The sequence below is a fragment of the Oncorhynchus mykiss genome, chromosome 6, assembly GCF_013265735.2.
Source record: "Oncorhynchus mykiss isolate Arlee chromosome 6, USDA_OmykA_1.1, whole genome shotgun sequence".
NCBI classification, from domain to species: Eukaryota; Metazoa; Chordata; class Actinopteri; order Salmoniformes; family Salmonidae; genus Oncorhynchus; species Oncorhynchus mykiss.
The window spans coordinates 59,615,750-59,643,586 of record NC_048570.1 but is presented as its reverse complement, the minus strand read 5'-3'; the positions used below and the strand labels follow the sequence as shown (position 1 = coordinate 59,643,586).

The 27,837-nt window shown below is 44.8% G+C and overlaps 1 protein-coding gene across 5 annotated transcripts in view; it reads left to right on the top strand.

The window, feature by feature from the left end:
* Nucleotides 1–27,837, top strand: part of znf536 (zinc finger protein 536) — a 191,302-nt gene that overhangs the window by 54,807 nt on the left and 108,658 nt on the right. For 4 of the 5 annotated variants that reach the window (XM_036980613.1, XM_036980616.1, XM_036980614.1 and 1 more), the window contains exon 4: nucleotides 6,123–6,250. The exons of the other annotated variant lie outside the window; for it this stretch is intronic. The gene's annotated coding sequence lies outside the window, so the exon portion shown is untranslated. The remainder of the gene's footprint in view (nucleotides 1–6,122; nucleotides 6,251–27,837) is intronic. 5 annotated transcript variants of the gene reach the window in all.

Here is a 27,837-nt window from a genome sequence, read left to right as displayed (position 1 = left end):
ATTTCTAAAAGGGGGGAGCAGAGTCATATGGAGCATCAAAGGTGTGATAGGGGGTGCATGTGTAAGTGTTAAAAGCAAGCCTCTTTGACTGGAAGCTTCTTGGATGTGCCCTGTGCTCTACCACCACCCGACTCACTGCGATGTGCCACACTTAAATTGCGCATGGTGGTATACTGAGCATCACTCATCAGAAGACACCATTAAAATACATCTGCTCCGACATCTGATCCTGTCTCGTGTTGTGTCTCCACGAACACAACTCACTTTTATTTCCAGCCTGATCCTGTCTAGTGTTGTCTCTCCGCAAACACAACTCACTTTTACTTCCAGCCTGATCCTGTCTAGTGTTGTGTCTCCACAAACATAACTCACTTTTACTTCCAGCCTGATCCTGTCTAGTGTTGTCTCTCCGCAAACACAACTCACTTTTACTTCCAGCCTGATCCTGTCTAGTGTTGTGTCTCCACAAACATAACTCACCTTTACTTCCAGCCTGATCCTGTCTATTGTTGTCTCTCCGCAAACATAACTCACTTTTACTTCCAGCCTGATCCTGTCTAGTGTTGTCTCTCCGCAAACATAACTCACTTTTACTTCCAGCCTGATCCTGTCTAGTGTTGTCTCTCCGCAAACATAACTCACTTTTACTTCCAGCCTGATCCTGTCTAGTGTTGTCTCTCCGCAAACATAACTCACCTTTACTTCCAGCCTGATCCTGTCTAGTGTTGTCTCTCTGCAAACATAACTCACTTTTACTTCCAGCCTGATCCTGTCTATTGTTGTCTCTCCGCAAACATAACTCACTTTTACTTCCAGCCTGATCCTGTTTAGTGTTGTCTCTCCGCAAACATAACTCACTTTTACTTCCAGCCTGATCCTGTCTAGTGTTGTCTCTCTGCAAACATAACTCACTTTTACTTCCAGCCTGATCCTGTCTAGTGTTGTCTCTCCGCAAACATAACTCACTTTTACTTTCAGCCTGATCCTGTCTATTGTTGTCTCTCCGCAAACATAACTCACTTTTACTTCCAGCCTGATCCTGTCTATTGTTGTCTCTCCGCAAACATAACTCACTTTTACTTTCAGACTGATCCTGTCTAGTGTTGTCTCTCCACGAACACAACTCACTTTTACTTTCAGCCTGAACCTGAAACTACACAGAAACTGCCAATCCCCCCCCCACCAGACTCTACAGTCAGACACACAGTGACCCACACAGCCTTGTAGGCCCCCAGACAACCTTGATGTGTGTTTTTGGTTTGTGAATATGCAAGTTTGCAGTGTGTGTGTGTGTGTGTGCGTGCACGTGCCTGTGTGTGTGTGTGTGTTTGCAATACTGGGAACAACTTTTGAAATGGGTGATATTAGATATTACTACTCCAATAAGCCGATAATAAGCATTTGCTGACTCTACTATAATTTTTTTGTATCACTCTGATGAAGTGTAAACACTCAGTCTTTCCATCAAATTCCATTAAACACAGTGAGAAATGCAAACATGCGTGTGCACTCCTAAAAAGCCCCAAGCAGTGAATTTTACACAGCCGTGCATGGACATAAATGGTTTAATCTGATGTCTGTAAATCACATGGCGAATGTACATTTGGCCCTGCGTACGGCCCTCAGGTTCACACACGGATTCTGTAAACATGTTCTTTAGCCCGGTCGCGTCGAGTCTTAAGAGACTGCCATAATCAAAAACGATAACCGCTCTGAGCATAAACTCTTCAAAAAGTCCTGGAGAGGTATGAAATAATAATCTGTGGGTGGGCCCCGGCCGAATGCTGAGAACGCAAACATTTCACTGTGAAGTTGTTTAATAAATAAAGGCCTCTGCGTATAGATGGCTGAGCGATGGGACATGCTGCCTTAATTACGCACGGCCATAAAAAGAAAACTCCGGTAGAAAGTACGGTACGAGGTATGTCTCTTCGTTCAACAGGGTTTCACCTATAAAATGTCAGTGAGGTGTGTACTTCAGATGCGAGAGGGGATGTATTGTTTGGAGAGAAGGGAAAAAAACAAGCTCTGATGGAGAAAAAAATATGTTAAAAAAAAATAAAACGGAATACTACAATCAACAAAGAGAGCAGTGTTTACTCTGAATTTAAAGACTTTCAAACTCTTCCCCCCACCATTGCGTGGCATTACAGAGAGAAAATAGACCAGCTAAGCACCCCGTTTATTGTTCATAAACTCCGTGAAAGGTAATATGCTTTTAAAGCACAGTAAATGTATTGGTGTTGCTGGAGTTTACTCCTATGGACGGTGTAAGTTACTACTGCTGGGTGGGCCCACTCCTCTTCAGCGGTGTTAACATGAGAATAGAGGGGTGGCTAGAGGGGGGAGTTTAGCTGGTTGAAATGATTCTGCGCTTCTGCTGCTGCATAGCAGGGGCTGTTGTTATCCACTTATAACATCAGACGTTCTCTCTCTCTCTCTCTCTCTCTTTTACTCCCTCTGTTTCACATTCCTCCCTCTCTCTCTCTCTCTCTCTCTCTCTCTCTCTCTCTCTCCCTCTTTTCCCCTCTTTGCTCCACTGTGGCGTAGAGCAGTTTGGGCATCGAATCGGGGGGGCCTTATTATATACCAGTCTTATTTGGTAACGCCTGACTCAGCCTTGGCACACCTCTGTCCCAGATCTCCTCAGGCGCGTGGCCTACAATGTGATGCGGCGTCACGCCGACGTGGATTTCTCAACCCGGGAGAGAGGATAAAACGTCTCTCCTGTTCACAGGCCCAGAGCAGGTGTACACACAACACAAGAACTCTGCCTCCTCTCAACCACGGTTCATCCTCCAGTCTTAAAGTCCTGGATCTGAGCGGTAGTTTACCTGAAGACGAGCTGTGGTCTGGGGACCGTGGCACTGTTCTGCACGGAATGCTGTTAGAAATAACTGTTTGTGTACATTTTGCGTCCGTCTTGGAGCGCAGGGAACGGTGGCTGAACGGCGCTGAAAGACATCTGGATGCGATGAAATGCCATTTATCTAAACAAAAGGGAGTCTCTCTGCCTAGCAAGCCGCCCGACGTGCGTTCGGCTTTCACTGCGTATTTGTGCAATGTTTTCTAAAGTGCTATATTGACAAATATTTCATTGCAACAGTATTAAGATTTCCAATATGAGACGGTTTTCCTTGCTCCAATTTCCCCCTAGATAAACACTGGAAGTAGCTGTGCACGTGATGAATGACTGAAAAGGAGTACTCTATGGCTGGTCAAAAGAAGTAAAAAAGACCAAAAACGTTGTTATTGGATTGACATTTTATAATAACAATAATGTTCTTTTCAACTTCTATGGCGCTATTCATTACATAAAGAGTCTCAAAAAGGAGAAGCGATTTAGAAGAAAGAAAAAAAACGTAGCTTTCATGAGATGGAGAGGGTCGAGAAAGTTCGCGGAGTGAGTTGTCTTCGGAGGGAGGTGGTCAAAGGAGGGAGAGCGAGAAAAGGTGGTCTCTGAACCATCATATATAAACAAGCTCAGAACGTTGGAGGCCGTAGAAAGTGTTAACTTCTTTTTTTTTTTAAATTTTTAGAAATGCATGAACTCGTTTTTGCTTGGTTTCAGAACAATCTGGACATCAGCTAAGTTTTACAGTGCTACAGCATATCCATCAAGATTGATTTCCCTCTCTATTTTTCCACACCACTGGTGATCTGTAAATCAGACTTACTATGAGAGAGAGAGAGAGAGGGTGATGGAGGGAGAGAGTGGGGGGAGAGGTGGCCTGTGTGTGTGCATGAGAAGCGCACCTATAGATTTATCAGCTCTTTCATTCTATTTAAACAAATAGGTCTTGGAGCCTTGGAAGGCAGTGTAGGGACATGCCTAGGATAATAAGCGTCATGGAATCTAATCAGATTTATAAGAGGAATTGATTGTTGTGTGGCAGGAGGAGCAGGAGTGGGGTTGGCAATAAGCTGAAATTTAAGTGTTAATTTTTATGCTAATCCGCTGGCATCTCTGTGTGATGCAATTTGGTTCCCTGCACCGCAGATATGAAATTGTCCTGCTCACAGAGAAAATGTCAGCTTGCCAGACCCTGAAAGCTTGTTATTTATTAGGTATGCTTCTATTAGTATGTGTCACAGTTGTTAGAGAGCCACATGCACACGTATAGACACACATGCGCGCGCGCGGGCACGCACACACGCAAATACGCACACACAAATGGGGCTTCATGCTTGTTCCGCCCAGCTCTCGGCCTTAAAATCGTCTCAGCTCACTGGTTGCAACACTGGGGCATTAATGTATTATCATATATCGGGGTGGTCCTTGCCCTCTGGACAAAAGGCTATTTAATACAATTTAATGACATTCCCAAGCAGGAGAAAGGGAGGGAGACAAGGAGGCAGAGCCTAGATGAAAATAGCATCTGTGTTTCTCATGGCTCACCCATGCAAACATTTCAGCTTAAGATGCGTGACTTCTCGCCTTTCTCCGGCAGAAAGGGGGGAAAGGAGGGAGAAGCTAATGAGAGGGAGAAAGGGGGGAAAAGAGGGAGAAGCTAATGGCAGGGAGAATTAGAGAGGATTGAGAAGTCTAAATATGAATATCCATCAAGACAGTGTGCTCTAATCCAGGCCTTAATGCTGCATACAGTAACATGTCACAGACGTCATTGCTCTCCAAAGGCCATTAAGTGATCCATTCCCACCGTTGCACGGTGACGTCATCCGCGCGAGACAGCAGAGGGACGGTGGCGGCCAGGCGCTGTGTTTGGGTTTCATCCGGCTCTGACAGCTTCCTGTCAAGACGCCGCTCTCCTTTGAAACGCCTTTTCTCTCCGTCTCTCGCGTTCAAACGGTATCGTACTCCGTCTAGTCCCCATTCACACTGCTGTTCTCCGTGCCAGTCCCTGAATCCAGTTATATTGTACACTGGGCGTAGTAACAGAGTAAAAAGGTTTGGATGCAATTCACATATAGGTCAATTAAATGCACCAACATCTGCTCTCTGCTAACCATTTGCATATAGTATTCATATGTTAATGATGTCCCTTGTTTTTGTGTTTGTGTGTGTGTGTGTGTGTGTGTGTGTGTTTTGTTGTTGTGCACTTCCTCCCCTCCTCCACATCTCTTTGTAATAAAAAATAAGAAGATTCACACTTCCCAAAACCGGATACAGCCGTCCTATTTTTACTTCCCCTCTCACCAACGCTTAAAGGAAAGACTTTCTTGAGCAGACAAGTGCCGGGGTTGTCCTGTTGCCATGCCCCTGATTTCAAAAAGAAGAACCCTTTTGCTGTAGTGGGAAGGCCTCCCTTTTTCCAAAGCAGCTTAATGCCTTATAAATCAATGATGACACAGATGGACCAGCGATAATCTATTTAGAATGCCTCACAGCAAATATTGTCGTACAGATGATTAGAGATTGAGCTATTTTAACTCGCCCCCTTAACAAATCTTCCGCTCATTTTAATACTTTGAATTATAGGGGGGGGGGGGGACTTCACAAATGTGGTTATTTTAAACGAATCTCAAACATTAGAAAAGGGGTCTACTGTGTAAACGGCGGAGGTCTGTCTTCTCTTTGTGGCGTTATGGGTGGGGATAGGGGAACAAAGAGTATATGAAGAGTGTTGTGGTCTGTTGCCAAAACCATAATGACAACGCATGTTTCTTTAACCAGAAAAGGGGGGTCCTTTAATGGAATTGTGTCTGTGGGTGTAAATAGCAAAGCTAGAGGCCTCAGTCTCTTTATGGTCGATGGCTCCCGATTCAGCGTGAGGAGGAGGAGGAGGAGGAGGAGGAGTGAGAAAATGAAGTGGAGGTTGTCAGATGTGGCAGCTGCTTGGAATCCTGATAAATATAAGCCCTTATTGATCGGATGAAAATGAAAGATCCCAGAGTGCCGTGCAGTATTTAGCATCTTGTCTGCCGCGCGTCAGCGATGGCCTTGCCTTGGAGGGATAGATTTTCAGCCCGCTGCAAGGCACGGCTTTTATTTCATCTTTAACCTTTTTCGTCTGCATTTCCTTGACCTCTGCGCATCGCCGCCATTCAGAGAATTTGTTACATTTCACTTGACATCATCTGCCTCTCTCTCTCTCTTTCCCTCTCTCTCTCTCTCTCTCTCTCTCTCTCTCTCTCTCTCTCTCTCTTTCACTCTCTGACAGGACAGAGACACATCCCTCTAGGTCGGTTGTCATTGCTGTGTGCTGTAGTGACTCAGTGGCAGTGACTGCCTGGGTCTCCTCGAACCAAACAGACAGGCTCCAGACCAGTATGCAGTTAGTGTGTTAAGGTATGCCACCCCCCCCCCACCCCACCCCCCACCCCACACCTTCTGTCACACACTGATCAGTGATCAGTCCCCCTGTCCCACTGGCACAGCTCTGTCACACTCACATCACTCTCTCTCTCTCTCTCTCTCTCTACGTTGCCATAGGCTTCTGCTAATGCTTGTAACTTGTTACAATCTGGATTGTGATAATCTACCATAATCATCAGCCACATGCCACCTAAAAACACACATGAATGCCATTCAGTTCCCACACTGAAACATGTCGGTTCCAAGTCTTCCCCTCCCCTTGTGCCACCTCTCCAATGTCACTGTACTTCCACTTCCTGCCTACCCACCCTATGTCTTTTTCATTTACAAGAGCTAGCTAGCAATTATAACATGAGAAATATGGGACGAATCATGAACAATTTATGTTTTGGCATTAGTGTAATTGAATTCTACTCGTATATCACAGGGAGAAGTTTCAGGCTTGAATTAAACGAGAGGTACGGATCCATGAAAATAAGGCTCCCTTCCTTGTCTTTTGAACAACGCTCCTTTTCTCTTTTAGATGGATGATAAATCCCCTGTGAGGGAGCCTGCAACAGCTGTTGGCAGACAGGCTAGATATGAGAATAGCAGCATAGGATGAGCGAGCATTAAAAATTAATACGCTATTTAGCCTAGGTGTATTTTAGGTATTTGACATTTTCATGTCCGGGACAGACTCAATTTATTCATAGTACAGAAAATAAAATAAAAAAATAGAGGAGGGGGGGTGGGGGGGGGGGGGGTCGTAAGTGAAGGCCATTCTGTTTTTATGGTCACTCCTTCTCTACAGTAGTGATCCGTGTGAAGGCTTAAAGCACACTGGCTGTGTCTATGGAGGAGACTAAAGCTCGTTATGGCTGGAGTCATGATTAGCACACTGCACAAAGGAAATGATTTGCCTCTTAAGCCCCCAATATCTTTCTTTTTTTGTGATTCCTTTTCTCTCTCTCCCCCACCCACCTCCTCCCTTTCACTCTCTCTTAACACTGACTGGGAAAGCTACACACAAACACAAAATAAGCAGGGACATTGGGTAGTGTTCTTCAAAAAAGCCGGTAGGTTAGCTAGCTTAGACCCAGGCTAAAGCTAAATCCCAGACGTGTGTCCTGCAAGGAAGGATCTGACTATCAGGGACACCTCAATCAGCCTCCCTCCATCTCTTTTCCTCTCCCTCTTCCTTCCACTGTCGGACTCTCACCCCCTTCTTCCGCTCCGTCCTCTCTCGCTCTGTCTGTGTACCTCGCTTTTGATTTCTCGCTACATGTGTCCTTTGAGTCTCTCTCTCCGTACCTTTCTCGTATTGTCTCATCCTTTACCCAACATCCCCCCCCACCCTCTTTCTTTCGTTTCCTCACGCTTCCAATCGTCATGTATACACTGTTATTACCCTGGGGAATATTTAGCAGCAACACGTTCAACACCACATACCGCCCTCTCGTCTTAACTCCGAACACAAACCTGGAAGGCACAAACCCAGAGAAGTGTGCGTACGTATACCGTGCAAATGATCAACGATAAACAGAAAGCTTTCATTTAGCGGTTTAAACCTATTACTGGAGCGCTCAATCTCAAGCCTGGGATAATTTTCGGAGATATCTCTCCAGCTACAAAGAGACATGGGAATCAAAGCCATTCACTGTTTAAAGGAGATGGAGGCACTTTGAAAGCATAAGTCTCAACGACGTCCTTCATTTTCTCATTTCATTGATTCCACATTGCTGGAGGTCAATGCTACTGGTGCTTGAGACAAAGGGCCCGCGTTACCTGCAGCTTTGTAGAGATACACTCATAGAAAATGCTGAACATGTGAAAGCTGTCAGTCGAAAATATCCTCAATCCCTCAGCCTCTCAGAATCCCCCCCCCAAAAGACACAAAAACACATCCAATGTTAAATATCCAGGATTGAGTGATGATTTTTAGCCTAGCAGTGTGTTTTTGTGAAAGGGAACGTGGAGTTCTTACTGGAGTACGACAGTGCGACATGTGCTGAGAGTTGCCCTCCCTGGGTCTATAGGGGTTTACCAGGGAACTGTTTCCCTGTGGCGCGAGGGTTTAAGTGTCAGAGCCAATGTGCCTTTGAGGCCGTATCCTAGCAGATTAGCGTCTCTCCTTATCATTCCAATCAAGCCCTGCTCCCTTTGAAAACATATTGTACATATCTACCCCTCCCTCCCAGCCCCCTGCCGTCGTCCATGACAACAATCTGTAGGCATGATGGTCTGTCTCAGAGGAGCAGTGGGAGCCCTTGACAGATAGCAGGTCTGGTGCTGGAGTCAAAAGCAGGCACGTCCGTCCTCCTCCCTACCCGGCGCAGGGGAGAGGGGACCGAAGGGGGAGACTGTCAGGCGACAGAGGGGACCGAAGGGGGCTGGGCGGGGGAGGTCTGGAGCCCAACACTCAAACCCTTCATCATCCTCCTATGATAGCAGGGGTAATTGATATATGGGCACAGCCGTCTCTTCCCCTTCACGTGTTAAGGTCGACTTATCTACATTTCACCCCCGATTTCTCCACTCCCATTATATTTCCTAGATATTGACTGACTGGTGAGGGGGGTGTGTGGAAAAAAAACCCATAGAAAAAGAAAAGAAAAGTGCTTTTATTCCGGCGCCTAACCCTGCCTGTTATCAAAGTAACTTTGAGCTTATTAGCGACAAAGGCCCCCCCCCCCCCCCTTCCTGCTTTGTGCGGCCGTGTACGCCAGCGCTTCCTGAATTAAACTGCTGGCTTCCTGTTCTTTTATATGCATGGCCACATCTGGGGAGCCTGCTCACAGCCCTGCTGCCTAATAACAATCACCTTTCCTTTCAGTCCCCCCTGATTGTTTCTAATTCACTCTGACAGATAGTGGCTGACAAGCCGCCCGCGCCTCCCTCCCTCCGTGACCCCGGATCACTCACCGCACTTATAAGGCCTGTCATTTTTAATATTTGATTTCAGTTTTAAGTTATGTGTTTTACCCAGATGATGAAATCAGTGTTTAACTGAACACAAAATGGATCTCCCCTCTCTCTTTTCATCTTCAATCTCTCCCTTGCTTGCCCTCTTTGCCTTCTCTCTCTCTCTCTCTCTCTCTCTCTCTCTCGTTCTCTCCTCTGTTTTACAGAGATGAGGGGAAGATATTAGGGATAATATAGGCACACAGACACAGACAGCCACGCGGACACACGGCTCTGCATTGCGTCTTACATTGTGATCTGCCAGTGGGTATTATACATGTTATCTGTATCTAGAAGTCCAGCAACAGGACTTGATGCGTGGCCATTGACAAATATCCGATTTCGTATATGTCCTCAGGCCTGCAAGTTACTTAGTTTCCGACATTCTTTGCATTCCATTGATTGCCAATAAAGGTGTTCAGACATGGGTAAAACGCATATCAGGTAGACTAATCGCTAAATGAATTTATAGATTCATCGACAAGTAGATGGATGACATTTTGCAGGGCAATCCATGCAGTCCCTCAATAATAAAATAAAAAAAACACCATTTAGAGTTAAATGAAAATAAGCAATTACTTAGTTAGCCAGTTCAATAGTTTGCTTCCCACATACTTCACAGAGATATGTGTATGTATAGAGAGAGACAGAAGAACAAGAATGTGAAGAAAACCAGAGAAAGGGAGAGATCCTACTACACCCACCGTCTCAAATAGACACATCCACCGTCCGACAAAACACGTAGACTTTGTATCCACCTCACAACAACAAGGCAACCCCCCCCCCCCCCCCGAAACTCATCCAACTCATAGACACTCTGCAACCCTATCACCCTAACGTACCCAGACACCATCTCAAATACACACCCACTTCATACCGCCAAGGCATTGTATCATTCCGGGACACGACGGTGCCTTGGGCATGCCCGATTCCATTTTTTCTCTCCCGATGACAAAAACAGAACTAATTGGAGTACCACTGCATGTTTTCACTAAAGGCACAATTTAATTACATTTGAGCTGGGAATGAGCATTTTGGGAACGTCATATGTTCATTCAGCAAATGGAGCGAACGAAAAGCAATATTTGTTTTGCTTTGATTAGCAAAACCGGCAGGGTAATTTGTTAAGAAAGGGACAGAAAATCTCTGTTTAACCCCCCTCCCCCCAAAACAGACTCTCACCCCCCCCCCCCACCCCCCCACCACCCCTCCCGACACAGCCCCGACAATGTGAATCAGCATCGACCCCCCCCTCCCCTTCCTTAAGCCATTTATGCATTTATCTTAAATGTTAATGAACTTTTGCCCCCAGCATTTTTTTGACTTTGGACCGCTGTCTCCAGTCTCCAGACCCTAATCTCTGTCCTTTTGTGGCTGATTGTTGATACATACTTTACGAATAACTTTTTTTCATAATGTAAAGAGTATTGTTTTCTCCAAGGTTGTATTAATAAACATGAATGAATGTATTTGTCTTCACCAAAGCATGATTAATGCACATTAACCTGTGTATTGCTCACTCTAGCCCGCGCCCCTACTCCCCCCCCAAAAAATGACCCATCAACATTAAATATTTATGGCATAATATTAATGGTTTTGTAAAGAAAATAACAAGTTATTAATCCTCTGATTAACAACTGATTAACCTTTTTATCAAACACGTGATCCGTGCATCGTCGATTCAGGATATGTCGCCTGAGTGTGCTGCAGAATAATTATTTTTTTGTGTCTTTTCTAATTGCAAAAATCGCATGGTTGAACTGTTGTTTTTTTCACACATGCACACACACTTACACTTGTTCACACAACGTGAGATATGCAGTCCAAGTACACATATACCCCAAAAACTGGCATAATTCTAGCGCATGAAGCGAAAGCGACTAAATATAGCAGCAGATCTTTAAAACAATGGGGTTTAATTCACATATCCGTTTATTCCACAGTTATTGGCATGCTGTGGGAAAGTACAGAGAAAACACTGTGCTGAAGGACAAACGCTTTCTTTTCTCTTTTTTTTTTTGTGTGTGTTTGCTCATCTCTATGCCATTGTGTGTATTTTTAGTCCCCCCGTCTCATTCCGCTAAAACACAATTATGTTATGTTTTGAGACATGCCAATGAGTGACTTCACTGTGCAGGCTTGAAAAAAAGACTGATCTTTGGTGCCATGATCTGCCAGGTGCTGATATGCAAGTAGGGCTTTCTCACTGGATATTCACTGTAAGAGGTTCAGGGATTGGCTTGTCAAGTTGTAAAAAAATATATATATATAAATAAATACATGACTATAGCAGTCCAAAGAGAAGTACTAAGAACTACCAACTCTAGACTGTTTCTCATAGGATATTTACAGTGGTTTTCCAAGTAGCTCTCTGTAGTGTGCATATTACGTAGTCAGGTAAATAATGATAGAATAGACATTATTATTAACATTTATTCATGTCACTAATGATGCAAACTAATTCTATAGTCTTTGTGTGAAGGCTTTGGCTTAGTGCTCGGGCCTCAGGGACAGCTCAGGGACAGCTCTTCAGTCCTGGGTCCTGGGTCATCTCACAACTTCTTTTCATTTAATTCATATCTTTGTTTAAGCATGTTTTTTTCCCCTTCTTCATACACCCCTGCCTTTCATTCGGGCCCTTTTCTTTAGTGGGCAGAATCCATCAAAGGCCAATGTGTTGTGAAAGGCAACAACAATAAGTTTCTTTGTGGAAAGATGTGTGAGGGGATAAGTGTGTTGGGGACACTTGTTTTTTTTTTTATGGCGTGGTCTTATGATGGATCGGTGCTTGTTCGGCAGGGTGTCTTTGTTCGTTTCCTTTTTCCTCAAATACCAATGGAAGATTTCACCTTCGGCGACTTTCCCTTAACCCCCCCATCTCACTTTGGACTTGCTCTCCTTCTGCTCTCCTTCTATCTCTCTCTATAATTCGCTTGTCTCTCATCTCTCTCTCTCTCTCTTTCTCTCTCGCTCACACACTAGTCTCTATCTTTGTCTTTCTGCCTTTCTCTCTCTCTCTTTCTCTCTGTCTCTCTCTCCACCACACAAACTGGCCGCCCTGGGATTCATCCGAGTCAGTCACACACCCCTCTGAAAACAATTATCTTTGAACTTGCTTTTAGTGCTGTTTGTCCTAATTGCAGATCATTTTCTCTGTCGGATTTCTACTTTTATTGCAGTTTTGCCCTGAATGTTGATCCTATTGAGGTTCAACCTTATTTTACTCCCTGGAACACCCCTAAGACCTGGATTCATCACATATCCCCCTAGGACTTCTCTCTCTTCAAATTCATTTTTTTTCTCATCATTTCTTCTTTTTTTTTTAAGATATCTTTTTTTTTTTGTAGTATTATCCAAATGAATTAGTGGGATCCCAAAATACACAGAAGGACGTACGGTTTGTCCCAATTTCTGTGTTATCGTTCACATTTTGGGCCAGGATTTTCTTTTTTTTTTGCTGAGGTGTATCTCTGTGACACGTTGGACTGAGTAACTTCAGTGCCACGTGGGATTCACCATGCATTTATAGATCGGTGGTACGGAGGTGGACTTCGCAGTAATTAAAGACGAGTAAAGGTGGTTAATTCCGTCCTCTGCGCCTTTCCAACCATTAACAATCTCCCCCGTTCTGTTAACTATTTATGAGAGGGTCTCAACTGAAAACGCACACGCACGCGCGCGCACACACACACACACACACACACACACACACACACACACACACACACTGTACATGCATGCGCCTAAGCTTCTTAAGGATCCTTGTCACCATGCAGACACCACACAACATGCGCTGCGGTTGCAGAGAGCGGTTTAGGTATGGTGCAGGGCTTTTTGAATGAGAACTGGATGGTGTGGCAGATATGTTCATGGGCCGGGTCAATGACAGTCTACGGGATTAGTGTCATAAAGTGGTTCCGAGCCACAATGAGTGTGAGTAAACACCGAAGAAGGCGTGGAGAAGTCCTCTGCCCCAGATTTACAATGAACCTGCCCTACCTGAGGGAAAGACTGCGACGTGCAAGGCTGTGTACTGACTGTCCCAAATGCTGGTGCAACCGCTCACAACCTGATCAGGAGGAATCGTGTCATCATACAGACAGCACTATAGCACGTTTACTGTACTTGACTTAAGCAGTCAGTGACACTCCTCTATTGTCCTGACTGTCTAATCACACAGGATGTCTGGGTTTGTTTGGCCTTAGACTAAAATTTGATTGAACCTTTATTTAACTAGGCAAGTCAGTTAAGAACAAATTATTGTTTACAACGGCGGCCTACACCGCCCAAACCCGGACGACGCTGGGCCAATTGTGCGCCGTCCTGTTGGACTCCCAATCACGGCCGGTTGTGATACAGCCTGAATTGGATCCAGGGTGTCTGTAGTGACGCCTCTAGCCCTGACGTGCAGTGCCTCAGACCACTGCACCACTTGGGAGCTTATATTATAACGTTTCTCCTCCAATGAGAATACAGCAATTAAATGATGTCCGCTTTGTGTTATTTGATACAGGATATGGATCCTAAAGATATACTTGTTGCTATTTTTTGCTGACATTTAGAATCAACTTGAAAAAACAAATGATTTACGCCCATGCACTGTTCAGTACCATCCTGTTCAGTACCATCCTGTTCAGTACCATCCAGTTGTGTACAGTTTGATTTCTTAACAAAAGGCAGAGGAGAAGGTCTTTACGTTCGTTCAGTGAGTGAGCGATGGCAGTTCTTTTTTGAAGTACCTCCTCGACGCGACACACACTGGAGAGATGTTCATTTATTCAGGGCACAGTGTGAGATAGAGAGGCGACGCTCTCCTCTCGTCCCTCTCCAGTGGCTCGCCTGCCCGGGCGACTGGCCCACGGTGGCCTGAACTTCCAACACCGATTGATGGCTCCGTGCGGACCCCCAGCTCCTCCAAACTCCCATAATGCTCAGGGAGCGCATCTTTATACACACACACACACACACACACACACACGCCTAATTGAATTACATCCCCTTCAGCTCTGGGGTCCTCCACTGAAGGAAAGAGATGGACTTTTTCACCGAGCCCGAGCTACCGAGTCGTAATTCTCACAATGCCTATCATCCACATTAGATGTGTCACCAAGACAAATAGAGACATAATGCAGGCAGGCAAAGAGATCCGTCGCAGCGTCTTTGGCAGTGGTTTGCCACTGTTCCAGAGAGTGTCTTCTTGCACCACCACTGTGCTCCTCATCACAGAGACCGTCGGTGACAGCCAGTGAAGGCTGCTTTGTTTGTGTAGTCGTCTACTCTCTTTAATGAGCCATTTATTGTGTGTTTTGCATTCGTCGTGTCTGTTCGTTTTTTTTCCGCTGGTTGAGTTTCGGAAAGAGAGGCCTTGTCTTCCCGGACTCCTTTAGAAGGTAGTCGAACCGCCCAGAGAGGGACTGGGGTGTTTGGAGCACGTCAGGTTTCGACCTTCCGTCGCTCTTAACCGTTTCCCAAATCAAAGCATCGGAGCTGCAGTCAAACTCTCCTCCTCCTCCTCCTCCTCTTCGTCTGGTCTCGCCATGTGCCTGAAGCTCCACGGCTCTCTCCGCAGCAGGGTAAAGGCAGGGCGTCGGGTAGGAGTGGTACGGGGGGAATGTAGCCGACTGTGACACGTACCTGTCAGCAGGTACTCCAAATAATTGGTAAATTACTACCGCGGGATAGAAGAGGCTCTCTTTTCTTTCCGTTTGATGAATATTTGAAGTCGACCAGGCAGTCGTAGAACAACGCCGCGCGTTTGGCTCGGCGAGTCGGGCTATCACGCGCGTGGAGGAAGAGGAGCAGCTGACGCACAGAGAACAGGAGGGATCCTACTGTACTACTTAGTGTAGACAGACACTGAACAGGGAGCACGGGAGCACGGCGTGGAGACCGTCCTCGTAGTCTGAACAGGTCTGAACTAACAAGCAGCATAAGCGTATACATTGAGATATGCTCTCTGTTACACACACTGGCTGGCACTGACACGCCCTCACACTGACACGCCCTCACACTGACACGCCCTCACACTGACACGCCCTCACACTGACACGCCCTCACACTGACACGCCCTCACACTGACATACTCACTCTCACACACTTGGAAGCCTAAACCCTTTTCCATTTTGAATGGATGCCACAGAAAGTTCACTTGCTCCTTGGACAAATGTGTTTTCACTTTTGGGGAATCACTCCCTGCCAATTCGATGGGAGCAATTGGGCTCTGTTTTGTCTTGTTAATGAACCATATTCGTCTTCATGTTGCTCTTTCGCCGGCCTCACACTCACTTTACACGGTAGTCAATTAAACCCCTGAGGGCCGCTCTGTGCGTTAAAAGATGTATAGCGCTTTGACGTTTCAGCCTGCTCGTAGTAGGCACACCCATAGAACACTTTGCGATGAGCCGTATGAAGAAAAGTGCGAGCTGGGGACATTGGATGCTATTGGTCAAAAGACTCTAAATGGACTAGACTAGATAGAGGTTGTGCACTAAAAAACTGTGGCTGGGCTTGAGGACCTTGGTTTGTATCGCCTGCATGAAGTGGTTGTGCTGGGTGTTGAGGCAGTTGGTGAATGCCTTAGATATGGCCAGTGGGGTTGAGGTGTAATGAAGCGTATGGGGCACATCCTCGATCCTACCCCCCCCCCTCCCCACACACACACACACACACGCACACACAAAGCAAGGCCTCCTTCAGGGCTGACTGGACCTAGGGTGGCCTGTAGTTTAGCCCACGTTTCAGTGGCGTGAAACAGCTTGACATGTGAGACACTTCCCCAGGGTATGAGGCGTTTCATCTGCCTTTTAGCCTGTCTGCCGTGGTGAGTCGGCGAAGGCCATGTCTGGCCAGTGGATCTCATTGGAAGTAGCCCACTCGTTGTGTGTATTCTATGGTATTTGCTAATCCCCATCACGCTCCAAATCAAATTTGATTTTCCATAGAACATGTCCATCTCCGATTGCATTTCGGAGAATAATGTGATTGTTTTTGTTGCGGAGACGTTCGTGGTGGTACGTGTTTCCTTATGTAGGTTGTATCAATAGGTCCAGTGTATTAGATGCCTGAACTCTGTTTGGTATGCTCAACAATCAGTAACCTGAACAACAGATCTCCGTTGCATTGTTTCCTGCTACCCTATGGGGACTGTGTCCTGCTTGCATATAAACCCGGGGGGTGTTATATATTATCGTGGTTTACTAGCGACATCTTTGGGTAGATGTTCAAGGAAAGTCCCCCATTTTGATTTATTCATTTCGGCCGAGGACTTATGCGGCGATGCTAAAAAACGTACGTCTCGCACGGACTGATGGAGGATCTATTATTCATGAAAGCTAATGCATTGTTTCTTCTTGCTTTATATAATTCCCCCCCCCCCTCCCCCCTTTTCCCCTCACCAGCATTTTCTCAGGCGGCTTGGCAGTAATATCTGTATTGAAATGAGAAGTTTGAAAGACAAACCACTAGCTCCTTATATGTGTAAACTGCGTTAAATCACACTTTGAGCTTACAGAGCGGAGCTTCAAATGTTAAATGGGGGTTGAAGTCTGCCTGAACTAATTTGTAGGGCTTTGCACCATGTTGACATTTTAAATGGGATAAGAATAGGAAACTGTATGCCGACCTATTTTGAAGATGCTTTCGGAATACATTCACATCAGCGCCGGTCTATAATTAATAAAAATAGACAGGCTTTCTTGCTCCAGATTTGATTATAATACAACCTTATAAACACTACAGGGATGGGGGGGGGGGGGGGGGAGAAAAAACGGGGGGAAAAATTTGATGGGGGCAGGAATTAAGAGGGATGTGGATTGCACACACCTGGTTTTGCAGGAGATTGCGTTGGCTGGCTGCTGTGCTATCACATTACTGTGATCCAGCCCCTGTGTTTGTGAGAGAATTGAGGAGAGGGACCGGCAAAATCAGCATGCAAATAACGGCACATTGTTAACTTAATCAGATGCAGGAGGGAAAAAATATGGAGAGAGAGGGAGGGAGGGATGTAGAGGAGGTGGGGCACATAAATAAGAGTCAGGGCCCTGAGATGGCGGAGGGCAGAGGGGAAGGGGTATGTGTATGGGGGTGAGGGGTGAGCTGCCGAGTGGAAGATGGGGGCTGATTTCAGGGCGTCATGATGATGCAGCCTCTCCAGAGCTCCGTCAAGTGGCTCAGACAGGCAGTTTAGCGGTGACAGCAGAGCGCCGTCCGTGTTGTGAGCCCTGCTGTCACCGGCCCCCGACAAGAGATCACAGCTGTAGGACATGGGTATTATCTAAAGGCCGAGGGGACAGGGAGGGGTGGTGGGATGGGGTGCAGCAGGCAGGCAAGCTAAACATGGCAGGTGCCCCCATGTTGCTGGTGACTTTCTAGGCTAAGCTATACGTCACAGAGCCATCCTTAAATGCTTATTCACTACAAATACATCCTAGCCTCATCATGGAAGAGATGCAGTACAATTAGATTTTTATTTGAAATTCTTTCACCCAAACATGGATGCCCTTTTATATGGCTTTTAAGATCATTTTGATTTGTAAATCTGACAATGTCTTTCAATGTGTTGAAATGGCAAAATGCACCCCTAGAGTTCATTGCTGCTACGTAGTGACCACTATAGGAATACAGTGGCTTGCGAAAGTATTCACCCCCTTTGCATTTTTCCTATTTTGTTTGTATCATCAGTTTGTATCATTTGATTTACACAACAGGCCTACCACTTTGAAGATAATAAAAAATAACAGAAAACATGAGCGTGCATAACTATTCAAACCCTACCCCCCCCCCCCCCCCAAAAAAGTCAATACTTCGTAGAGCCACCTTTTGCAGCAATTACAACTGCAAGTCTCTTGGGGCATGTCTCTATAAGCTTGGCACATCTAGCCACTGGGATTTTTTACCCATTCTTCAAGGCAAAACTGCTCCAGCTCCTTCAAGTTGGATTCTCAATTGGATTGAGGTTTGGGCTTTGACAATGCCATTCCAAGACATTTAAATGTTTCCCCTTAAACCACTCAAGTGTTGCTTTAGCAGTATGCTTAGGGTCATTGTCCTGCTGGAAGGTGAACCTCCGTCCCAGTCTCAAATCTCTGGAAGACTGAAACAGGTTTCCCTCAAGAATTTCCCTGTATTTAGTGCCATCCATCATTCCTTCAATTCTGACCAGTCAATTCTAAAAATCATCTCCACAACATGAGGCTGCTACCACCATGCTCCACTGTGGGGATGATGTTCTCGGAGGAGGTGTTGGATTTGCGCCAGACATTGCATTTTCCTTGATGGCCAAAAAGCTCAATTTGAGTCTCATCTGACCAGAGTACCATCTTCAGTATGTTTGGGGAGTCTTCCACATGCCTTTTGGCAAACACCAAACGTGTTTGCTTATTTTTTTCATTTAAGCAATGGCTTTTTTCTGGCCACTCTTCCGTAAAGCCCAGCTCTTTGGAGTGTATGGCTTTAAGTGGTCCTATGGACAGACACTCCAATCTCCGCTGTGGAGCTTTGCAGCTCCTTCAGGGTTATCTTTGCTCTCTTTGTTGCTTCTCTGATTAATGCCCTCCTTGCCTGGTCCGTGAGTTTTGGTGGGCGGCCCTCTCTTGGCAGGTTTGTTGTGGTGCCATATTCTTTACATTTTTTAATAATGTATTTAATGGTGCTCCGTGAGATGTTCAAAGTTTCGGATATTTTTTTATAACCCAACCCTGATCTGTACTTCACCACAACTTTGTCCTTGACCTGTTTGGAGAGCTCCTTGGTCTTCATGGTGCCGCTTACTTGGTGGTGCCCCTTGCTTAGTGGTGTTGCAGACTCTGGGGCCTTTCAAAACAGGTGTACAGTATATATACTGAGCTCATGTGACAGTTAGATTGCACACAGGTGGACTTTATTTAACTACTTATGTGACTTCTGAAGGGGGTGAATACATATGCATGCACCACTTTTCCGGTTTTTATTTTTTATAATTTTTTTAAACAAGTAATTTTTTTCATTTCACTTCACTAATTTGGACTATTTCATGTATATCCATTACATGAAATCCAAATTACAGGTTGTAATGCAACAAAATAGGAAAAATGCCAAGGGGGATGAATACTTTTGCAAGGCACTGTAAAACAGAGAGGTTACGACCCATGATGCATTGCTCATGCAGAGATGCCTCTTGAATAGAATATGTACAATCTGCAGCCATGGTAACATAAACAACATATTAGCATCATGGTGGTGGGGGTTGGCGATGACGAGGGTTCAGGAAAACAGAGAATGTGAGTAATATCACTGATCACCAGCCACACGGCACTACACCGGGACAATTAAAGAAGAGGCCTTGTGTTGCTTCAAGAGCGAGACATCTCCAGGGAGGGAAGCACTGAATGCACTATACAGAGAGGTCATTTTTCATTAAACATCATCGCTTTTATGAACACACACACACACGTGCACACACATACACACACACACACACACATGCACACACACACAAATACATACACACAGACACTTGTTCTCTGCTGAACTGAGTTTTAGCCGCCGGTTGTGAGAGATGGTGAATCAGTGATCATGTTGAAGGTCAGAGAGGGCAGGGAGAAGTGATAAAAATGCAGACAGGTCAGAGAGAGAGGAGTGTGGAGAGACATTTGGAATCCAGGGCTTGGGCCAAACTGGTCCTTCAATACACACATCTCTTATTTACCTCAGTAGAATGAAACATGAAACAGTTTTGGTATTGTATACTGTCCTTTAACCTCAGATTTACTGTAGAAATATGTCTTCTAAATTTGCTTTGCAGTAAAAGCTATTACCTTTCGTAACCTCACCAAAAGGAGGCTGCTGTCCTGGGATGGGTGTTTCACAGAGGAGAACAGGATGAGGAGAGGTTTTTGTGGTGGAGTTCAGAGAGAGGCCTGTTTTGAAGTTTGACCAACTTTGCCTTATTCCGCTAATCAGAGTCTTGTCTTAGTGAAGCATTGGCATGTAGGCAAACACTTCTGTCTGGCCCGCAAAATGATTACACTCGCTCTCTCTTCCCCTTCTCCCCCTCTTTCCCTCTCCCCCTTCCTCTCTCACTTTTTGTCTCTGATCCTAAGAGAAGTAGCCCCACTGTTTCAGATAAAGTGAGATAAATAAACATGTTCCCTGATGTCCCGAATGCTCCCCACCCTCCCTCCTGAGAGCACACCCCCCTAACGCACTTCCTCTGCCACAATTAGTCTATAATAAATACACTTTAATGCAGATAATGTGCCCTGCTCTCTGAATCTCCTTCTCTTCCTCTCTGTCTTTCTTTCCTTTCTTATTAAGCCACATTAAGACAGGATCTGACTTTGGGTCACACGAGAGGGAGAGAGAAAATGATGAATTATTCTCAGAGCTACTCACAGCTGCAAACAATAGCTGCAAAGAAAATACAGATATTGTAACGTATGCAAAGAATCGAGAGCATTTGCAGTCAAGTCTCACTTCCTGATGGCTTTGATAAGATTAGTTGCTTTCTTAAACAGGATGTGTGCTGCTTTTAAAAAACTGCTCTATGGACATACCGAGTACAGTTGCATAACGGCCTGCCTTGACAGAGTGCCTGCAAGAATTGAAAGTTTTCTTCACATGAAGTCTCTCCAGATTAGCTTGAGCGAGTTTATCAAAGTGATGGAATAAAGGAGATTCAACATTGTCATATTAAAAAGACATGCAGTGATTCAATATTTAAAAAGCCCAATTGCCTGGACAGAAGTGCTTTTTCATTCAAGAGCATATGGCTCCCCTACCTGTTTATAGTCTCCCCTTATCTTCTCACAGAGAAAAAGGGAGAGAAAAATAGACATTTTCAAAGACATTGAAGAGTCGTTCAATTAACGGCGGCATGATGTAAAATAATTACTTGACTTGCTTTCCATAATGAGTATCTCTAATTAGCCATACATTTGTTTGGTGAAAACTCCAAACTACAGTTGTGAGGAGATGGTAAGTACGTTGAAGTAGCACCCAACCCCTCTCCTCCCTTCCCTTCACAAAGGCAGCATCACTTGGCTTCAAGGCACAATTTACCTCCCAATGTATGCATACAAGCGACGGAAAATAGTCAGGAGTGTAAGGGATCTTCTTTTTTTTTATTATTAGCTATGCAACAATTAAAGGATTCACAAACTAAATTGAACCTTGTCTCTGTCGCCTCCCAGTTTGATTTCAGCACCTGTCACAACAACAGCCCCTGTTCAGCCATTATGCAAAACTTCCTAAGAACAGAACCAGCATGAGGAGTAGAAAACAGCAATTATTTCTGATATTCACTTACTGTATTTCAGGTAATATTGACATTTAGAGTTTAGGGGGGGAAAAAGGGAAAAAATACTGAAAGGGAAGAAAACGTGACCCGGTTGACTTTGTCAACTGGTGCTAGGCAGATATGGCATTTCTTTTGCCAACATTATAGCCGTTCTAATGCCTGTGAGAGTGTGATGATGGGTGACTCACTCAGCACTACTGGGCTGCCCTTCTCATTTCCCACTGTAGAGTGAAAACAATCGCTGGGTTGATTGTACTGTTAGCATGTCTGCCTTTAAGAAACAGTGTCAGCGATGCCTTGCTAGCGATGTGTCATTGTATTCATTTTCCAGTATGTAGTATTCAAATGCAGGCAGGCAGCCCAGGGGAATAATGTAAGCCATGATCGACCCTACACGGACAGCTACACTGTGGTCATTGTTCGGTGGCCTTTCTCTGCTGTAGAGTAACCATGCGTGATCAGCGATTCGACCGTGACTACTGTAGCCTGCCATGAGGACGTGGCCCCGTTTTCCCGACAGAGGGCTGTGTCACGAGGGAGAGGGTCGGAGGGGGAAAACGGCACATGACAGAATACGGACAGTCATTTATTTATATGTTGGAAATTCTTTCCCATTATCTAAAATCATTCCCTTTTTCATCCCTTTTTGTGCGCTTGTTTGTCCTCTCTGTCATCTTTCTCATCCATCCCCCTTCTTATTGTGAAACACAGTCTGGTTAACAAATGTTCGAGCCAATTAATCCCCCACTCGTCACAATGCATAAAATCTACTGGCAGGAGTCTTTCCACACCGCTATGACCACTATTGCAAGATATACACGTGAAAAAGGCACACACACACACACACACACACACACACACACACACACACACACACACACACACATCAACACACACACACACCTGCTGGTCATCAAAATAATACCAGGAATGGTTAGCATAAAAGGAAGCTTTGAGCTTTTGGCCCGGCTCCGGATGATGATGCGGCTGACCAGGACAATGAACTGTGGGAATTCACTTGTCTGCCGTTGGTCTTCCTCCTTGGCATCGCGAAAGCCTGTCAGACGCAGGGGATAAAAAGACAGGCATTTTTCTTTCTCTCTCTTCTCTTTCTCTTTTTTTCTTTCAGCGGGGGCCTCATAGTGATCTGTGGAGATGAGCTGAAAGCCGAACTACCTGTTGACAAGTCCTCTTAATAAGAGACCTCAATGACATTTTGTGTGGGACTACAGAGCAGAAAGGACAGGCCCGGCTAGGTCGATTCATATTTGTCACCGTTGTATAGCGTTCAAGTTCTTGTATAGAACTGTTGTTCTGAGATATTGGTTTACTTCATTTGTGCTACGTTATGAAGCTCGAATCTTGGCTCTGAACTCCTATGTTAGCGTAGTTTGTTGTGTGGAGTCTAGGTATGTTGGAAGAAACGGACTGGGTTTATTCTACTTTATTTCACTTGTTGTGCTGGGAACCGTTCTGTTTTCGCCTCATTACAGCATGTAATAATCCAGTTCAGTCAAAGAGCATGGAGAGGAAGAAAAACAACTCCCTTTTTTATTGGGTTAATGAGAAGCGTCCCGAAGACCACCTGCAATAGACTAAACATGCACAAGGAAAAGTTCCTATTAGTTTCAATTTACTGCCGTGTTAAAATGGTCCAGGCTATCTCTACTTGTGTTGGTGTCTGCTTTCCTTCAATATTTTGTAAATATGCATTCCTCAGAATATGTAACATGTGGCGAACGCACACATTTTCCGTTCAAAAATGTTTCCCCCCTTCTAAATTCATTAATGATTTGGTGCAAATATGATGGAATTCCGTTACTTTGTGAATAATGATTGATTATTTAAAAGCAATGACCTTCATTATAACTTAATGAGGTATTGCATTGTAATTAGTTAATGGATTCTTGTCAATACATGCCAAAATAACAAAGTAGTGCCTTACTAATGGCTTTTCCATTCATAATTTCTCCTTATAAACCTGGTTAAAACAATAACAAAGTGGCCACCAAAAGGCTGAGGGATGGACCTGGAGAAATGTAACCACTTTCAAATTCATACACATTGCTATGGATGCAAGGACTGAACATCCATGATATCAAAAGTATAGTTTTAAACATGTTTTGAGGCTATACAGTGTTTGGTTTTTTTTGTATTACGATGTTTACTAACATTAGAGTTTTAAAAAAAAGTATTATTTGGGGTTCAATCAGTACCTTCGCAAGAGCATGTTTGGCGTACTCTACTTTCAGTATGTGTTTTAGCCTTAGAATATGCAAATGTCTGTGGCGTTCAGTGTATACATCATTTGTAATGCTCACTGGGCAAGTGTCTTCTGTTTCCTTCAACTTTGCATGTACTTTATAGGATCAGAGCACATTTGCCCTCGCACGTTTGCGATGCTTGTTGCTTCGATAATGACACGTACTGAGCACAAATATAATCGGACAGAAATACACTTCCATTGTGTTAAAGATACCGTCCGTAATTAAGCTGTGGGTTGCAGAGCAATTTGCTCAGAAAAAAAAAAGGAGAAGAGAAATCTGGTTTTGTGCCGCTTTACTTAAAATGGTAAATATTAACCACAAACTGTAAAGTAGAGCACCACTGCACCTCTGTGAGAAAGTGCAAAAGGAAGTCTGGTGGCTTTGCAGGCGTCATTTGAGCCTTATCGTTAATGAAAGAGCATTGTTGTAGACACCAGACAAACGTTAGATCTGTTTCGGGTTAGAGCCAGCGTAGACATTGCTACAGTGTGCTGTTTGGATGGCAGACATGTCAAGGTCAAGCATACAGGCGCACAGTTACTCGGGAGATACTTGTAAATGCTATCTATGACGGTAAGACGTTTCGACTTGTGACCCTGTGAGTTTATAATGCGAACCACACAGACTTGAATTGCGTACTTGTGCACAAGAGAAGGAAACGTTGGATTACTGGTACTTACTGTGTAACAACTGGTACAACTTCCTCTAAGTGTGTACATCAACAATTTTGCTTTTTTCCAGAAACGGTGGTACCAAATGAATGAAATAAGACTGTCATGATTACACGGAACACTCATTTGTGTTGGTGTTCTAAGAGCCACCTGCATTGTTACTTATAGAGGGCACTCTGATATTAAATTATTGTCAAAAGCAATGTATGTGTGTGTGCGCGTGCGTGCGTGAATGTGCATCTGTGTTTGTGTATGTTGCTTGTGTGTGTGTTGATAGGATGGGGAGGGGGGGGGTGTCACATAAGAAATGTCCTTTTTAATCAAGAAAAAAATATAAAATGACTTGGGAGCAAGGGAAGCATATTAATGGAGTTCATTTGCATACGCTTGTCAGCAAGGATACGTAAAAAAAAAAAAAAAAATGGATTTGTCAGTTCATTTCACATTATTCCATTGTCTATCTGCCTTTGTCATATGTTAAAGATAAAGCCGGAAATCAAATTGAAGAAAAGGGCAAGCTGCTATCTCTATAAATGAGCAACAGCTCATCAGTCTTGTTTGAATCATAGATGTCTAAGGCAAAAGGCAGCGTGCATGCAGGGCAGTTTCAGAAAGGGTTCCGTCTGATATTGGCAGAGTTTACAAAGGATTGTGGGTGGCACGTTTAAGAGTCACTTCATTTTGTCTGGCAATGGACAATCCTTCCTACGAGTTCAGGATGAGAAAGTTATCCAGAAACTGTTTTTATCGACCTGTGTATTCTCCCAGCATTGTATTTAGAAAATATACTCATATCAGTGTAATATTATTGCAGTATTACAAAGACGTTTTCTGAATGGTATTTGCAGTAGTGTGGGATAGTATATTTGTGTCTCAGTTACATGATAATAAGCTCATACAGTCGTTCGTGACCTCGTCAATGTAAGTAGGCTTTGCATACATGAGGCATGCCCAGTCATCACATAGGCTACATAATATATCCATTATATCCTTCAAGGGTTCATTTGATGGCCTTCTCCTTTATTACTAGACAATGATTGCAGTCACGTTCTAGAGAAGAAGAAAGTATTCATAAGCAGCCCACAGATCTTGTTCATATTTTAGAGATAAGAGTCAACAACAAGCAACAGTGTTGGAAGAACCGTTGGCTAAAGAACAGCCAGGCCTAAGTCTTCCAGGGTGCGTCAGTCTTCCAGGGTGCATCAGTCTTCCAGGGTGCGACAGTCTTCTAGGGTCTTCCAGGGTGCGTCAGTCTTCCAGGGTGCGTCAGTCTTCCAGGATGCGTCAGTCTTCCAGGGTGCGTCAGTCTTCCAGGGTGAGACTGTCTTCCAGGGTGCGTCAGTCTTCCAGGGTGAGACTGTCTTCCAGGGTGCATCAGTCTTCCATTGTACGAAAGTCTTCCAGGGTCTTCCAGGGTGCATCAGTCTTCCAGGGTGCGTTAGTCTTCCAGGATGCGTCAGTCTTCCAGGGTGCATCAGTCTTCCAGGGTGCGACAGTCTTCCAGGGTGCATCAGTCTTCCATTGTGTGAAAGTCTTCCAGGGTCTTCCAGGGTGCGTCAGTCTTCCAGGATGCGTCAGTCTTCCAGGGTGCATCAGTCTTCCAGGGTGCGTTAGTCTTCCAGGGTGCGTCAGTCTTCCAGGGTGCATCAGTCTTCCAGGGTGCGTCAGTCTTCCAGGGTGCGTTAGTCTTCCAGGTTGCGTCAGTCTTCCAGGGTGTGTCAGTCTTCCAGGGTGTGTCAGTCTTCCAGGTGCGTCAGTCTTCCAGGTGCGTCAGTCTTCCAGGGTGCATCAGTCTTCCAGGGTGCGTCAGTCTTCCATGGTGCATCAGTCTTCCAGGGTGCAACAGTCTTCCAGGGTCTTCCAGGGTGCGTCAGTCTTCCAGGGTGCGTCAGTCTTCCAGGGTGTGACAGTCTTTCAGGGTGCATCAGTCTTCCAGGGTGCATCAGTCTTCCAGGGTTCATCAGTCTTCCAGGGTGCGTCAGTCTTCCAGGGTCTTCTAGGGTGCGTCAGTCTTCCAGGGTCTTCCAGGGTGCGTCAGTCTTCCAGGGTGCGTCAGTCTTCCAGGGTGCGTCAGCAATGTGCTTCACTCCCACATCCTCTGTATCATGTGTGTACTGTACATGTGTAACGGTTTGATTCAAAGCTTTTTTTATTTATTTACAGTGCCTTGCGAAAGTATTTGGCCCCCTTGAACTTTGCGACCTTTTGCCAAATTTCAGGCTTCAAACATAAAGATATAAAACTTTATTTTTTTGTGAAGAATCAACAACAAGTGGGACACAATCATGAAGTGGAACGACATTTATTGGATATTTCAAACTTTTTTAACAAATCAAAAACTGAAAAATTGGGCGTGCAAAATTATTCAGCCCCCTTAAGTTAATACTTTGTAGCGCCACCTTTTGCTGCGATTACAGCTGTAAGTCGCTTGGGGTATGTCTCTGTCAGTTTTGCACATCGAGAGACTGAAATTTTTTCCCATTCCTCCTTGCAAAACAGCTCAAGCTCAGTGAGGTTGGATGGAGAGCATTTGTGAACAGCAGTTTTCAGTTCTTTCCACAGATTCTCGATTGGATTCAGGTCTGAACTTTGACTTGGCCATTCTAACACCTGGATATGTTTATTTTTGAACCATTCCATTGTAGATTTTGCTTTGTTTTGGAGGATTGTCTTGTTGGAAGACAAATCTCCGTCCCAGTCTCAGGTCTTTTGCAGACTCCATCAGGTTTTTTTCCAGAATGGTCCTGTATTTGGCTCCATCCATCTTCCCATCAATTTTAACCATCTTCCCTGTCCCCGCTGAAGAAAAGCAGGCCCAAACCATGATGCTGCCACCACCATGTTTGACAGTGGGGATGGTGTGTTCAGCTGTGTTGCTTTTACGCCAAACATAACGTTTTGCATTGTTGCCAAAAAGTTCAATTTTGGTTTCATCTGACCAGAGCACCTTCTTCCACATGTTTGGTGTGTCTCCCAGGTGGCTTGTGGCAAACTTTAAACAACACTTTTTATGGATATCTTTAAGAAATGGCTTTCTTCTTGCCACTCTTCCATAAAGGCCAGATTTGTGCAATATACGACTGATTGTTGTCCTATGGACAGAGTCTCCCACCTCAGCTGTAGATATCTGCAGTTCATCCAGAGTGATCATGGGCCTCTTGGCTGCATCTCTGATCAGTCTTCTCCTTGTATGAGCTGAAAGTTTAGAGGGACGGCCAGGTCTTGGTAGATTTGCAGTGGTCTGATACTCCTTCCATTTCAATATTATCGCTTGCACAGTGCTCCTTGGGATGTTTAAAGCTTGGGAAATCTTTTTGTAACCAAATCCGGCTTTAAACTTCTTCACAACAGTATCTCGGACCTGCCTGGTGTGTTCCTTGTTCTTCATGATGCTCTCTGCGCTTT